Source organism: Thamnophis sirtalis, unplaced genomic scaffold (genome assembly GCF_051295495.1).
Source record: "Thamnophis sirtalis isolate CommonGarterSnake01/CBP01778 unplaced genomic scaffold, rThaSir2_p1.2 scaffold_7, whole genome shotgun sequence".
NCBI lineage: Eukaryota > Metazoa > Chordata > Lepidosauria > Squamata > Natricidae > Thamnophis > Thamnophis sirtalis.
The window spans coordinates 71,273,438-71,289,401 of NW_028261387.1; positions in this window are offsets into that span (position 1 = coordinate 71,273,438).

The window sequence follows — 15,964 nt, forward strand, 5'->3', positions numbered from 1 at the left end:
TGCCTGCCCAGCTGAGGTGTGTTCCGAGTGGAGGGGGAGGAGGGGGAGGTGCGCCGCCGCTGTGAAGCCGCCAAAGCCCAGCACTCATGCCTGCCCAGCTGAGATGTGTTCTGAGTGGAGGGGGAGGAGGGGGAGGCACCGCGGCAGTGCCTCCCCCTCCCCCTCCTCTGCTAGGAACACCTCAGATGGGCAGGCAGGGGTGCTGGGCTTTGGCGGCTTCAGCTCAGCGGTGGCGGCGCCTCCCCCTCCTCCCCCTCCACTAGGAACACCTCAGCTGGACAGGGGTGCTGGGCTTTGGCGGCTTCAGCTCAGCCGCAGCATCGGGCAGCAAATTTTAAGAAGAGGCACTGAACAGCCGCTTATCTAAAATGGATAGGATCTCCTGCTTGAGGGGGGGAAGGACTAGAAGACCTCCAAGGTCCCCTCCAGCTCAATTCTGATTTGACCAGAGCCCTGGTCAACAGTTGCAACACCGACATTCTGGAATGAGGGTTGCAATGGCCATTGCAAGCCACTAAATGGACTTTCCAGCCCCTGTTGTCGTTCTTAGAGAAGAATGCAGAATACCGGAGCTGGAGGTCATCTAGTCCAACCCCCTGCTCAAGCAGGAGACCTGATATCATTTCAGGCAAACTGTTGTACATTATCTTTTTCAAAACCTCCTGTGATGGATCACCCACAACTTCTGGAGGGAAGCCGTTCCACTGGTTAATTGTCCTCACTGTCAGGAAATTTCTCCTTAGTTCTAGGTTGCTTCTCTCCCTGGTTAGTTTCCATCAATTGCTTCTTGTCCTTCAGGGGCTTTGGAGAATAGGTTGCCCCTTCTTCTTTGGGGCAGCCCCTCAAATATTGGAAGACTGCCATCATGTCACTCCTAGATCTTCTTTTCTATAGACTAGAAATCCACAATTCCTGCAACTGTTCTTCATATATTTTATCCTCTGGTCCCCTAATCATCTTTCTTGCTTTTCTCTGCACTCTTTCCAGAGTCTCCATGTCTTGAGACTGATTGATCGGTCGATCTCAAGTAGCTTCTATCCACCTCAAAGCCACAAAGTGTTTCCTCCAGGCTCTTATCACAGATCACTTATGTTACTAACTTATCAGCTGCAGTTATTCACTTAAGAACTGTGGCAAGAAAGGTGGTATAATGGGCTTAGTGACCAAAGTTACAATGGCATTGAAAAAAGTGACTGATGACCATTTTTCACACTTAGCGACTGTTGCAGCATCCTCATGGTCACATGATCAAAATTTTGATGTTTGGCAACAGTTACAATTTATATTTGTAAATTGTAGTTATGTTGAAATAAAAAAAAATATTACAATACTATTTTTGCGTTGTATGAACATTTTTGTTGCTCCATATAACATTTTTAATGAAGCCGCCCCCACCCCCGGTCAAAGGTGTCCCTCTTTACCAATCTGAAAATCTGGTCACCTTACCAAAGGTGCTTTTTTTCAAGAGGCAGCTGATCTTCCTGGACTTTCTTTGAAGATGTTTCTCTTTTCATCCAAGAGCTGTAGAGGTTTCTTGGATTAGAAGCAAAATGTCTTCAAAGAAAAGCCAGTTGCCTCTTGGAAAAGCACCTTAGGGACAGGCCTACCTGTAGTATCCTAAACAAAAACAATCCTTCTCCACAGGGAGTCTGTTATTTAAAATTATCAAGAATGATGGAGATATTGACTGCTCAATATCTTTCAGTCAGGAGTGTCAGGAGGGTATGGTCCAGTGGTGGGTTGCAGGCGGTACACCCTGGTATGGGCATACCGGTGCCTGCCCGGAGCACCAGGTACCATTCCGGTACAGTGCTCCAGAGGGCCCACCCGCCCACCCTACCTGTCTTTAAACTCTTCAGTGCTTCCACGCATGAGCATGGCAAATACAGCGCCTGCAAGACACTCTGCTGAGCAGCTGGAGTGTCGGGAAAGCCCGCGGAGGCATCGCTGGAATGTAAGATGCATGTTTGCGCTGAGCATGCGTTCATGTGGAAGACGCCAGTCCTTCTTTCAACCATACCGGTTGCAACAGGATCCGGAACCCACCACTGGTATGGTCACAAGAGCCAAGATGGCGGGTGCAACCATGTGATTGAAGCTTCATCTGTTTTCCACATGTAAAACAAGTAAAAGGCAAGAATTATTTCCAGACTTTTTGTTCGGATCCTTTAGGATGGAAAAGGAATCTTAGAACTTTATCCATGCATTCTAGACTTTATTCTAAATTCTTTGAATCCTTCAACTCAGCTGAAGTCCAGGGGTGGGATTCAGCCAAGTCAGACTGATTCGGGTGAACCGGATGCCAATTTTACATCTGGTTCACCGAACCGGTAGTTTCAAGGACTGACTGGCCCCTCCCACCCCTCCCCTCCCAGGAATTTCCACATGGCCCGTTTTGGAGGCCAGGTGGGTGCAGTAGGTTTAGGTTTAGGTTTTATTGGGATTTATATGCCGCCCTTTTCCCTGAGGGGACTCAGGGCGGCTTACAACCACAGGGGAGGGGAGGTGCAAGGTCAAAACAAAACAATTGGTGAACAAAAGAAAAATAATAAAACACAACTTTCATTCAGCAATCAAACACTCGGGCGGGTGATTGGAAACCTATTCCCAGGCCTGCTGGGAGAGCCAGATCTTGAGGGCTGCGCGGAAGGTCTGGATCGTGGTGAGGGTGCGGATCTCCATGGGGAGCTCGTTCCATAGGGCCGGGGCAGCAGCAGAGAAGGCTCTCCTCCGTGTAGTCGCCAGTCGGCATTGACTGGCTGATGGAATTCGGAGGAGGCCTAGTCTGTGCTATCTAATTGGTCGATTTAGGGAGGTAATCGGCAGAAGGCGGTCTCTCAAGTACCCAGATCCACTACCATGGAGTGCTTTAAAGGTGGTCATTAGTATCCTGAAGCGCACCCGGAGACCAACAGGTAGCCAGTGCAGCTCGCGGAGGACAGGTGTAACATGGGCGAACCGAGGTGCGCCCACTATCACTCGCGCGGCCGCATTCTGGACTAGCTGTAGTCGCCGGATGCACTTCAGGGGCAACCCCATGTAGAGCCCATTGCAGTATTCCAGTCTGGAGATCACAAGGGCTCGAGTGACTGTTGTGAGGGCCCCCCGATCTAGGTAGGGCCGCAACTGGCGGACCAGGCGAACCTGGGCAAATGCCCCCCTGGTCACAGCTGACAGCTGGTGGTCAAAAGTCAGCTGTGGATCCAGGAGGACTCCTAAGTTGCGGACCCTATCTGAGGGGTATAAAATTTGACCCCCCAGCCTAAGCGTTGGTGTATTAGCCAAATTATTGGGGGGGAAACACAACAGCCACTCGGTTTTATCCGGGTTGAGCACCAGTTTGTTAGCACTCATCCAGTTCTTAACGGCCTCCAGACCCTGGTTCATCACGTCCACCGCTTCATTGAGTTGGCACGGGGCGGACAGATACAATTGCGTATCGTCCGCGTATTGATGGTATTTTATCCCGTGCCTCCGAATGATCTCGCCCAGCGGTTTCATGTATATGTTAAATAGTAGGGGGGATAAGACCGAACCCTGGGGTACCCCACATGTTAGGGGCCTCAGGGACGATCTCTGCCCCCCGACTAACACCGACTGCGACCTGTCCGAGAGGTAGGAGGAGAACCACCGCAGAACAGTGCCTCCCACTCCCACCTCCCGCAGTCGTCGCAGAAGGATACCATGGTCGATGGTATCGAAAGCCGCTGAGAGGTCAAGGAGAACCAGGATGGATGCATAGCCTCCATCTCTGGCCCTCCAGAGATCATCGGTCAATGCGACCAAAGCGGTTTCCGTGCTGTAACCAGGTCTGAAGCCGGACTGGAAGGGGTCAAGATAGCTAGCTTCCTCCAAGGCCCGTCGAAGCTGAAAGGCCACCACCTTCTCAACAACCTTCCCGATAAAGGGAAGGTTGGAGACAGGACGAAAGTTGTTTAAGATGGCTGGATCTAACGATGGTTTCTTTAGGAGGGGTCTCACCACCGCCGTTTTGAGTACGGCGGGGAAGTGCCCCTCCCGAAGAGAGGCGGTGACAACCACCTGGATCCAGCCATGTGTCACCTCCCTGCTGTTAGCCACCAGCCAGGAGGGACACGGGTCCAGAATACAAGTGGAGGCACTTACAGCTCGGATGGCCTTGTCCACATCCCCAGAGGCAACTTCCTGGAACTCAACCCAGAGTTGATGTGGCAGATGATCCTCCTGTGTCTCAGCTGGATCTACTGCGGTGGAGTCCAAGTCCGATCGAAACCGAGCTACTTTGTCCGCCAAGAATTGAGCATAATCCTCAGCCCTACCCTGCAAGGGGTCTCCCGCATCCCTCCTATTAAGGAGGGAGCGGGTTATCCTGAACAGGGCGGCTGGGCGTGACTCGGCGGACGCAACCAAGGAAGAAATATATGATCTTTTTGCAGTTCTTAATGCTCGAACATAGTCCTTGGTGCAGGTGGTTAAGAGTGCTCGGTTTGCCTCGGACTTATCGGACCTCCACTGGTGCTCTAGGCACCAGTGGAGGTCCGATAAGTACCTGCCCAGAAGTTCTCGGAGTGCAAAAAATGGGCCTCTTGGAAGTCCTAGAAGTCTGGAAACGAGCCTGTTTCCAGAAGGCCATTTTCACCCTCCCTGAGGCTTGAGAAAAGCCTCCAGAGCATGTGGAAGGTAAAAACTCCCCTACCCACCCACCATGGTGCAGGAGGCCAAGTAGGCCATATCCACCATGGCCACGCCCACTCAGCAACCAGGCAAAGAAGTGGTTGCTAAAAATTTTGAATCCCACCCCTGCTGAAGTCACTTCAGGAGCTATAATCCCCAAACTCAAAACAAGCTTATTATGATCCCATTTCTAATGCATACAAGGGATTTGCTCCCAAATTTAAGACTATAGTGGAAAACTGCATGTCACAAATTCATTATCGGAAAGGAACTCGCTGAAATCCATGACTGATTTTTAGTAGACTTTCATAGATAATAAAGCTGCACAAAGTGCATAGGATAAAAAGTAAAATATCTGAAGAATATTAGAAGAAATATTAAAAGTTGCAATGGCCTAGTCCTGGTACAAGCATAAATAACCCCCACCCCAAAATCCCACCTATATAATTGAAGGAAAGAAATGTGAAGCAGAATTTTGCCATGAAGCATTATTTCTCTTTTCCCTGGAATCAGCTAGTTTAGATTTTTGCACAGGAGAGCTCAGAAAAATAAAGCACAGTACTGTACAGACGCATTACTGTTTGTGACATAAAACTGTAGCTAATTAAAAGCACAGAGTAAATGAAGGGAACAAAATTCCAAATTGTATGTGAGAAAATTAAGGAAATGTCAAAGACAAGGTCACTTATATTAAAAAGAGTGATGGGGAAACCTATCCTGCCAGTTCTGTCTAGTAATTTGTGATTGCACACTTCACATTTAGTGATAATTAGATGGAAGGTTCTTGAGTTTTTAAAAGACATATTCATTTAATTCATTTCGCAAAGCTCATTTTATACTAAATTTGTTCCTCTATCCCTATACATATATGTTAAAACAAAATCAATTAAACTCTAATTTATGTGTGGATTTTTTTAAAGCTGTGGATCTAAATCTCTTACTTTGTAGAATAACAAGCACTCACCTTTCAAAAATAAAAAAAATAAAAGCATATTTTAGAGATCGTTAAACTAATATATTTTATGTTTGGACTTTTCAAATTTAACTCTATTAGATATATAAAATAATAAGCATTCACATTTCAAAAGAAATAGGAACATATGCTTTACAAATTGTGATATTATTGTAGTGTTTTTATTTTCTGTTTCAAACAGTATCATAGTTTAGGCATATGTAACATATTGCTTTTTCAATAAACAGACATATGGAATGCAATTTCTATACAGCTTACAAAAGTCTTACTGAATTCTAGGAAATCCATAACTTTCTTCAAAGGTTTTTTTTAATATTTAGCTTGTGCTGGCCAATATTTTTAAATTACAAAGCAGTTGCTGCATTCCTTAGAAAACAAACTTAAGGTTCCCTGATACAGTTAACATTTCATAACACAAATCCTTAAAGTCAAAGTGGAATAACTTGCAATATTTTTTATAGCCCAAACTGGAACTGGTATCCTTAGTTTAAATAAAGAAATAGAGTGAAACACACAAACAGAGAGAGAGAGAGAGAGAGAGAGAGAGAGAGAGAGAGAGAGAGAGAGAGAGAGAGAGAGAGAGAGAGAGAGAGAGAGAGAGAGAGAGAGAGAGAGAGAGAGAGAGAGAGAGCTTTATTTAGAAACACTCACACATACTTTCTCTCTATGCTTTATTTAGTGACACCTGTGTGGAGGGATAATGCTGAAACTTTTAGTTTTGGGGATTGTGTAGCAGTGTGATTCACTAATAATCCATGCATAATATGTATGTAAAATCAAACTCTGGTGAGGTTTAATCAAAAGTGCCCAAAATATTTTTTCATGAATTGAATGGAGATGCTCAGTCATCTAGGTCATGGTTGTTCCAAAGGTGCTTTTACAAAAGGCAACTGGACTTTGTTTTTCCTTGAAGACACTTCTCATCCAAGAAGCTTCTTCAGTTCTTCAAAAGACACTTCTTGGATGAGAAGCGAAACATCTTCAAGGAAAAACGAAGTCCAGTTGCCTTTTGAAAGAGCACCTTTGGGACAATTTGCATGAGTGTGAAAAGCATGCTTTAATTGAAAGGTGAGCTCTCTAAAGTGTTCAGATCCTCCTCTGACTAGGATTAAGATCCAGAAACATTTTGGAAATTACTAGTTCAGACCTTTTAATAATTTGTTTTATTTTTAAGAAGGAGCAGCCAACGAAATCTATTTGGACTGCAACTCTGATATCTGAATTTGTATAAACAGCTTATTCAGCATACATTAAAAAGTAGGGGGGGCAGACTGATCCTAATTAGGACCACAATTTTGATCAAGACCCAAATACAAGCTTAATCATGGTGCTCAAGGATAGAAAAAAATGAGGACCTTCGTACTTTCACTCTATTTCAGGAGGCGGAAGTGGATTTATTTCCACATTGAAAGAATTGAATATTTCATTCTATTTGAAAAGAAGATTAAAATGAGGGCTGTCCATAAGAATAACCGTTACTGACTTGATGGGCAAGGATCCAACTTATTAGAAGTCAGTTTCATGTGTTCAAAAACATTTGTCTCTGCTGATTTCAGCCAATGTCAAACAAGAGCTTATAAGCTAAAGCTAATAACTGTCAAATAATTAATAATTACCAGTAGTAAATATTGCTGAAGGCTGGTTGCCAATTGAGTGGGATCCAAAAAATGTACAAATAGCTCTGTACAATGAAAGGGACTGAAATTGCAGACAAATTGCAGTTCATCCATAATTCTGCTAGGTACTAAACCAATGTTAAAATCGATAGGACTTACAGAAGTAGATCATGATATGAACAGTGGAGCAAAAAAAACCAGGCATCTAGATTTTGGACAGAGAACCCAAGCCTATATTAATATTTCTATATCTCTGGCCCAGAAATTGGACATAGAATCAAATGTCTAAGCCTAATTAAGCAATTAAATCAGACAAAAAATGGAGTGATCTAATATTTACAAATATTAATAGAATATCTTGGGAATTGGTTTTTGGTTTTTTTTTTACATCAGAAGAAAATTGAGTCTCATGGCTGTCATTGGTGAAAGATGGAACTAAGAAAACTTGACTGATTTTGAGATTGTGCGAAATCAAAACAGGGTGGCTATGAAATTTGTAAAAGTTAATTGCAGTATCCAGACTTAAACATTTAAAATGTATTATTGTGGGACCTCTCTGAGTTCTGATTTCCTAAAATAAGTAAGAATTTTAAGAGTTAGCTTGTAGAAGCCTTTATTTCTTTTCTTTATTTCCCAAGGAGAAAGGGGGGGGAGCATTCAATCTTAAGGCTAATAGCACACTAATGATTTAAATGACTGCTCAGCCATTACTGAAAGGATATAAGTACTCTCCCCATGACTTATTGAAAAAAAAAACAGTATGTGGATGACTTCAGAAGATGCAGTAAGTCCATTTAAAGGGGAAATGGTCAGAATCTCCATGGCATTTCTCTGGAATTAAAACTATCTTAAGGGTAGCAAACATTTGTTTTTAAGATCACTATTCTAGTTTACATTTTGTATCTAAATAATACCAACATCTATAGTTGAAGCACAATCAACTAGAAAGTCTGGAAAGTGATTTAAAATCAATGAAAATCTATCTCACTGACAAGACCCACTGACATGGCCCTCGGAACTAAAAAAGTATTTATTTCTTTACATTCAGGACAAATACCTTTAATTTCACCTCTGAATATGAGTTAAACTAATTCTGCATTTACAAACCAATGCATCAACTGAAACTTTCTCCAAATTTTGAAGTGTAGCTTACAAACAATCAAAAAAAATAAGATAAGAAATAAGAAAGCTGTTGTGGAACAACTTGCCTCCAGAAGTTGTGAATGTTCCAACACTGGAAGTTTTTAAGAAGATGTTGGATAACCATTTGTTTGAAGTGGTGTAGGATTTCCTGCCTAAGCAGGGGGTTGGACTAGAAGACCTCCAAGGTCCCTTCCAACTCTGTCATTCTATTCTAAATATTTACAAATATCAATTCATATATTGAGTAAAGGTCCAATTTATTAGGGAAAACTTTAATGAAATGTAAATCCTAGGCAAAATTGCAAATAAAACTACAAAATTTAGTGAAAATATTTTTTAAAAAAACCCTTAAGTTCAGATTTGACAGCTTCATAAAAATCAGATAGTGATAACAAATGAAGTTGATATAGTTCCACAAATAAGAAACTGAGAAAAATGATCGTTTATCGATCCCTACTACTGAGATGAGACCTTTAAAGCTGAGGTTTTTTTTAAAGTGCGCAAAATTGCAAATGCAAGCATTATTGTCTATCTACATACGCATTATATGTACATACTGTATATAGTCACTCAGATAGCTTTGTCTTGTTGAATATTTAGTATCCTCCAATTTTTATGTATCTGTTTTCCTTTGGAAATGCTGAATGAGGCTGTAACAAAATGGATAATGCAGGCCTAATGCTTCCACAAGTTAATAAGAAAGCTGCAATGAATCTCACATTGCAGATTGAAGTATATGCTTTTCCTATTATTGCTCCAGACTTTGAGATGATTACATAACCTTAATACAATAAATCTTCCCTGATGTGAATTGTGCAGCTGTAACCACAATCCATTTTTACTAAGGTGGCATTTCTGTCATCTTGTTAAACACCAACATTATATATGCACAAGTCATAATTTTATAACCGTTACTTCTGGCAAACAGACAGCTTTGTCAGTCAGAGAAAGCAGCAGAGCACAAGTCAGCCATACAAGTACTTAAGGGGCTGGTTGTGATGTCTGCATTTGCGGTGGAAAAGACTGCCTTGCAGATTTTCACATCTGCATGTGTAACTTTCAAGGGAGGAGAAAACTGAGGCTTCAGTTTGCACTCTATTTGTCCCACTTGCAAGCAGGTCTTTTCCTTTTATCAAAATCATTCTTGACAGGAAAATCCTGTGTAGGTTTGCTCAAAAGTGTACGTCACAGAATTAATGTAATGGTATCACTCGAGCAAGATTACCAAGGTCTCAGCATCAATATAAGCAGAGTTTTCATATAAATACTACTTCTTAAGAACTAAAAACAAATATAAAGTAAAGGTAAAGGTTCCTCTCTCACATATGTGCTAGTCGTTCCCGACTCTAGGGGGCGATGCTCATCTCCATTTCACAGCTGAAGAGCCAGCACTGTCCGAAGACGTCTCTGTGGTCATGTGGCCAGCATAACTAAACACAGAATGCTGTTATCTTCCCACCAAAGGTGGTTCTTATTTTTCTACTTGCATTTTTACATGCTTTTGAACTGCTAGGTTGGCAGAAGCTGGGACAAGTAACGGAAGCTCACGGATTAGATTAAGTTACGCAGATTCTGTTAGAGATTCGAACTGCTGAACTGCCAACCTTTCTGATTGACAAGCTCAGCGTCTTAGCCACTGAGCCACCACGTCCCAAAAAAACAAATATAGTCACCATTAAAATAAAAATAACATGTCATTTTACTTTAGAATTATCATGTTGATGATAAGGTGGAATCCCCCTACTTCCTTTCATATTGGGACTACAATTCCTAAATTTTCCTACACTGTAGTAATAGCAATAGGACTTAGAGTTATATACTGCTTCATAGCGCTTTGCAGCCCCCCTCTAAGCAGTTTACAGTGTTAGCATATTGCCCCCCCAACAATCTGGGTCTTCATTTTACCGACCTCGGAAGGATGGAAGGTTGACTCAACCTTGAGCCGGTGAGGATTGAACTGCTGGCAGTCAGCAGAATCAGCCTGTAGTACTTCATTCTAACCAATGCACCACCGTGTCTTAACAGCTGTTAATGTATTTTAACTCTGCTGTTAATGCCCATGCTGGTTGGGAATTCCAAGATACCTTGATAGGTGATTGGGAGAAGATGGTGATAAAAAACAGTTTTAAGAGCTTATTATTTTAAGTGAAAGGTTGCAATTAAAACCCTTCTTCCACCCATTATTATTAAGATTCCCAATGGCAGGACTCCTATTGCCAAAGTTGCATGTTAAAATGTTTAAATGCTTTTCATTCAACAGATACGATGTCTCAGATAAGGGCAGGTAAATATTTTTCCATCAACAGTTGTTTGCCACAATATGTTTCACCAATTAAGTTTGTATCAAGGCCAGCAAACTTTTGAAGTAGTTGATTGTATTTTGTATTTAACTTTTTATCACATCCTCCCATATACCCAAATCTGATGTGAAAGTACAAATAAATTAAAAGATCTATGTGGCTGTTTTAAAATAGTTTTAAAATAGTTTTGAAATTTAGTGGTAGTTGTGGCTGTTACAATAATTTAAACCCTCTGCTGACCCCTGGTTCACCATAAATATCTGACATTCTTTCTGACGTACAAAAATTCTAGAAATCAAATTAGGATCTGCCCCTGGAAACCATATGGTTCAGTAACTCAAGTCAGTTCATTGTTACTGTACTTTAACTCCTGTCCCAGAGGAAATGCTTTGTCACTCACCCTACAGTAGTGGGTTGGGTATTTTTCTATCTCCTCATGAAATGGGGAGGGGGCGGAACCAGTGGCCATGAATAGGGTGCTTTATGGCTGCCATTTTTGTACCTTTTTTTGTACAGCTAGAGCAGGGGTCAGCAAACTGCGGCTCTGGAGCCACATGTGGCTCTCCCTCTGCTGTGGCTCCATCACTGGTCAGCACCACAATTTTGAGAGGAGCTTCCGTGGGCAGGGGGAGAGAAGCATAGTGCGCCAGGAGAAGACTCTATGCAAGGGGAGGGTTTTCCAGTTGTCTCCACAATTGATAGGGCTTTCGGTTATGACAGGTAGAGGAAAAAGTACACCGCTCTAGGAGGAGACTCTATGGTGGGGGAACTGAACTTCCAGTCAGCTCCAGAATTGAACAGGGGGCTTCCGGTTAGGACCTTTGTGGCTCCTGGTGTTTTATTTTCTGGGGGAAACGGATCCAAATGGCTCTTTGAGTGTTTAAGTTTGCCAACCCCTGAGCTAGAGAGAGCAGTGACCACTAGGAGGGACAGCAGGCAACAGTGAGTAGAAGGAAATCTGGTGGACAGGTGTAAATGCCCTGAAAATAGACTTAGTGCAAGCACTGTGTGTCAGTGCTGACATTTAAACATTTAATATCCAGCAGCAAATCAACTTCTGACTACTTTTTTCAGACTAAGAACAATTTTTATGCTTCTAACTAGATATTTCATGAGGCCAAACCATTGTGTATTTCTTAGTCAAGCCAACAGATCACCAACCTTAACAGAGTCAAAACAATCAAAAACATCTAACTGTATCAATGAAGACAGGCACCCTCATAGATATTGAGATGGTCTTCGGGAAGGGAGATTGTGTTGCTACTACACAAAATGGCTTTTAGAGAGGGAAATTTAGAAAGAGGTGACTATTAAGAAGTATTGGAAGAAAACCAATCTTATGTTGGTATCTGCTGCAAACCGTTATCGCAATACAAATCACATAAGGAGTTTTGCAAGTGATTTTGCTGAGAACAATGCTGGAACCATTATCAATAACTTTATAAATAAAGAAGATTTTTTTTCTAGGATATAAGCTAAATTAAAAATTATAGTGGCACAGATGGTTGAGGAACTACTAGAAAGACCTGAGAGATACAGTATTAATTATTTTGATTTAAGAATTAAAAAAAAGACATAATTTAGTCATCGTTTCAGATTATATACTATTTATTGAAAAAAGAAGCAGAAACTAGTGAGAAGGAATATCAAAGTATAATCAGAAGAAACAATCCCATTCACTCTTTATTTCATACTAGACAATCCATGCCCTCTTGGGTTATTGTTTCAGATATTTTCTTATTTAAACAGACAAACAGAATGACCACAGATAGGCAAAAAACCAGTAGGCGTGGGAGTGACTTCCAACTTTCTACTGGCTTCCCCATTGAGTTTCCTTGTGAGAAGCTGGCAGGGAACATCAGAAATTCTTCCTTCCTCCGTCCCTCCATTCTTCCCCTTCCCTCTTTCCATTTTTCCTTCCTCCCTCCCTCCCTCCCTGTCGTTCAGTCATTATCTTCCTTCCTTCCTTTGCTCTCTTGCTCCCTAGAATTCCCGCTGGCTTCCCCATTTACTTTTCTTGTTGGAAGCCTCCAGGGAGAAAGCCAGTGGGCAAACCAGCAGGAAGTTGTAAGTCCAAGGTCTGCAGGCAGTTAAGTGTCTACCGCCAGGTAGGGAAGGGAAAGGGGAGATATGCAGATGTGTGAGTCAAGAATGAAATATAGAGGTATGTGAGAGGTGCTGTGTGGGTTGGGAAAGTTGCAAGGGTGTGTGCCAGAGTTGCCACATTGAAAAAGAATGGAACACAGAATGAAAAGGGTGCCTGGGGCTACTTAGGAATGTTCAAGGCATGTAGGGAGCTGTGCAGATCAGGAAGAGCATGTGGTGGTGCCCAAAAGGTGCTGCATGGAACGGAGAAGGGGTGCAATAGGGTGCAGGTGCAACTGGATGCACAAGAGGTGAAAAGGTGGGTCAGGGAAGGTCTGTGGAAGGGAGTAGTCTGGAGAAGCCTGTTGCGTCCTTCCGACGCAGCCAGCAGGCGTGGCCAGAGCCTCAGGCTCCTGATTGGCTCCGACGTGCCTGCCGGCCGGTGGGAAAAATACCAGCCCCGATTGGCCACCTGCCTAACAGCTGTCAAATATAAATAGCTGTCAGGCGGGCTTCGTTTGTCCTGACTTCGTTGTAGCCTGTTGCTTGTTAATAAAGACTGTTCCATTTACCTCAGCGCCTCGTTCTTAAAAAAGCCAAATTGGAGGCAGCACATGTCAGGGGAGTGTGCAGGGAGTTGGCATGGGCCAAGAAGGGTGTGCAGGAGTTCCTTTTTCCCTGTCTATTCCTTTGTTTTTTCCTTTCCTTTTTCTTTTCCTTCCCTTCCCCTCCTTTCTCTTTCTAGCAGGCAGGTAAATTATTGCTGCTGGGTGAAGAAGGAGCAAGGGATTGTGAGAGTGGCTGAGAAACTATCACAAAATGTTGGAATTGAAAATCATGCGACTGCAGCAGCCACCAGTAGCACTGAAGCAGCCACAACTTTCTCAAACTTCATCCCCTTGGGAGTCATGGATCCCAGATTTTGAATATATTCTGTAAATTAGTCCATTTAAAGTACATTGGTTTAAAAATTGTTGCCGTATGCTGCACCATTTCACCCAGCTAAAGGTCTTGACAACAAGAGTTTTAGTGTTATGTAGATACTGTATGGATCTATTTCTTCATATCCTATTTTGACCCAAAAAAAAATCTCTAAATTGATTTCTCATGAAGATGGATGTGAAAATGAATTCAAGTAAGATTCTATTCCATTGTCCACATGCTGCTTTTTAGCCTACTGTTTAAATCTTTTCACTTGACATTCAATAACTAGGGTAGATACTACCCACTATAGAACTAGTAAGGAATTTGGAATCCACAGTGGATTTAAAAAAAGAAGAGATTAGGTATTGCTTAACTTAGAAAATATAATTAATAGTGTTTTGTCTCTTTGCACCTTTTATTCTATTGACCACCAGGGGCATAAGGAATAAAAATTGTGACCAGACAAATTCCTCTGTTGTTCTGTTCTTTATCACTTCCCTGTGGTGGAAAACTAATAGTCTTTGATTCTTCTCTCTGTTTTCTGACCACATCCTATAAGAAGAACAAAATACTCCCCCCACTTTCTCCTCCTCCGAACTCCTCATATTAGAGTAGGAAGCTTCTAAATGCAGGTCTTCTACGGGGCCAAGTCATCCAATGAATTTTATTTGTCCTTGTATAACTAAAGTTCCATACCCAATTTGAACTTGTTACTACTAGTTCAAATTGGGTATGGAGAGCCAAGGTGGCGCAGTGGTTAAAATGCAGCACTGCAGGCTACTGCTAGATCAGCAGGTCAGCGGTTCAAATCTCACCGGCTCAGGGTTGACTCAGCCTTCCATCCTTCCGAGGTGGGTAAAATGAGGACCCAGATTGTTGGGGGCAATATGCTGACTCTCTGTAAACCGCTTAGAGAGGCCTGGAAGGCCTATGAAGCGGTATATAAGTCTACTGCTATTGCTATTGCTATTGCTACTACTAGATCTGGGCTATAAGGATGCAACCATCAGATAATAGCAAACAGTTTCAACTAAGTCAGTTTACTGCAGTTAAGTCAGGGGTAAAATTCAGCCAGTTCTGACAGGTTCTGGAGAACCAGTAGTGGAAATGTTGAGTAGTTTGGAGAACTGGCAAATACCACCTCTGGCTGGCCTCAGGAGTGGGGTGGGAATAGGGATTTTGCAGTATCCTTCCCCTGCCGCGCCTACCAAGCCACGCCTACAGAACCGGTAGTAAAAAAAATTGAATTTCACCACTGAGTTAAGTCTATCTGGTGATACCTTGAATGAAAAGTCATTGCAAGTTTCAAGTGGCTCAGGATACACTTGCAAAGATATTTGATCATGGTCTCCTCTTAGATCAAGCTTGCAAAGCTTGCACTTGACTAAAATGTATTTTGGCGAAAATTCATAATTTTGCCACTAATCTTTACACTCTTCAATGGTTTAACAGAAAATAATTTCAGAAACTTTTCCATATTACTCTGTACACTCCGCAAGATCAGACCAGATCAAGTGTGCCTATAGTCAGTTGTTTGCGCTACAGATTGGGCTCATCATACTAATGATGGGCTAAATATATCTTGAAGCTTTTTTTGAAATTTGTGGTGGTTGTAAGAATAAGAATGGATGGATATTTCTGCTTTGCTTTCTCTCACATTCAATTTCTTTTTTATGCTTCTAGATTTATGAACAGAGATGTCAGATGTTATCAAAAACAGCCTCCATCTCCATTTAGCTATTACCAGCATAGAGGAGGCTGCACAATAGTTCCTGCTTACAGTGTTCTCACTGAAGATAATTTACTATATGCCTGTCGAAGATGAGGAACTAAGAAAAAAAATATCAGCAGGCCTAATTCGCTAGAACCATGGATAAAAATTGAAAAATTCAATCTCAGATTTTTTTAATAGCCTAGAAAGCATTAAAATGAAGGGGTGGCTTCCAGCAGGCACTACTACCAATTAGCTCATGTGTGCACCATGCACCTGCATATTTGATGGGCACTGCGCACATATGCGCAATGCAATTAACATTGTTTTGCGCATGTGCAAAACTGGAAAAAAACAAGATGGCGGCGCCTATGATGCCACCTGGAGAACCAGTTCGGGAGTGTGGCAGGCCTGGGTTGTTGTCAGTTCCAGTGACACAAACCACCAAACCACTACTGGTTCAACCGAACCAGTCCAAACTGGTAGGAATCCACCACTGATTCACTGTCATCAAACCTAATGGACAGAACAATAACTTTAACCTCTGCTCACATTTATT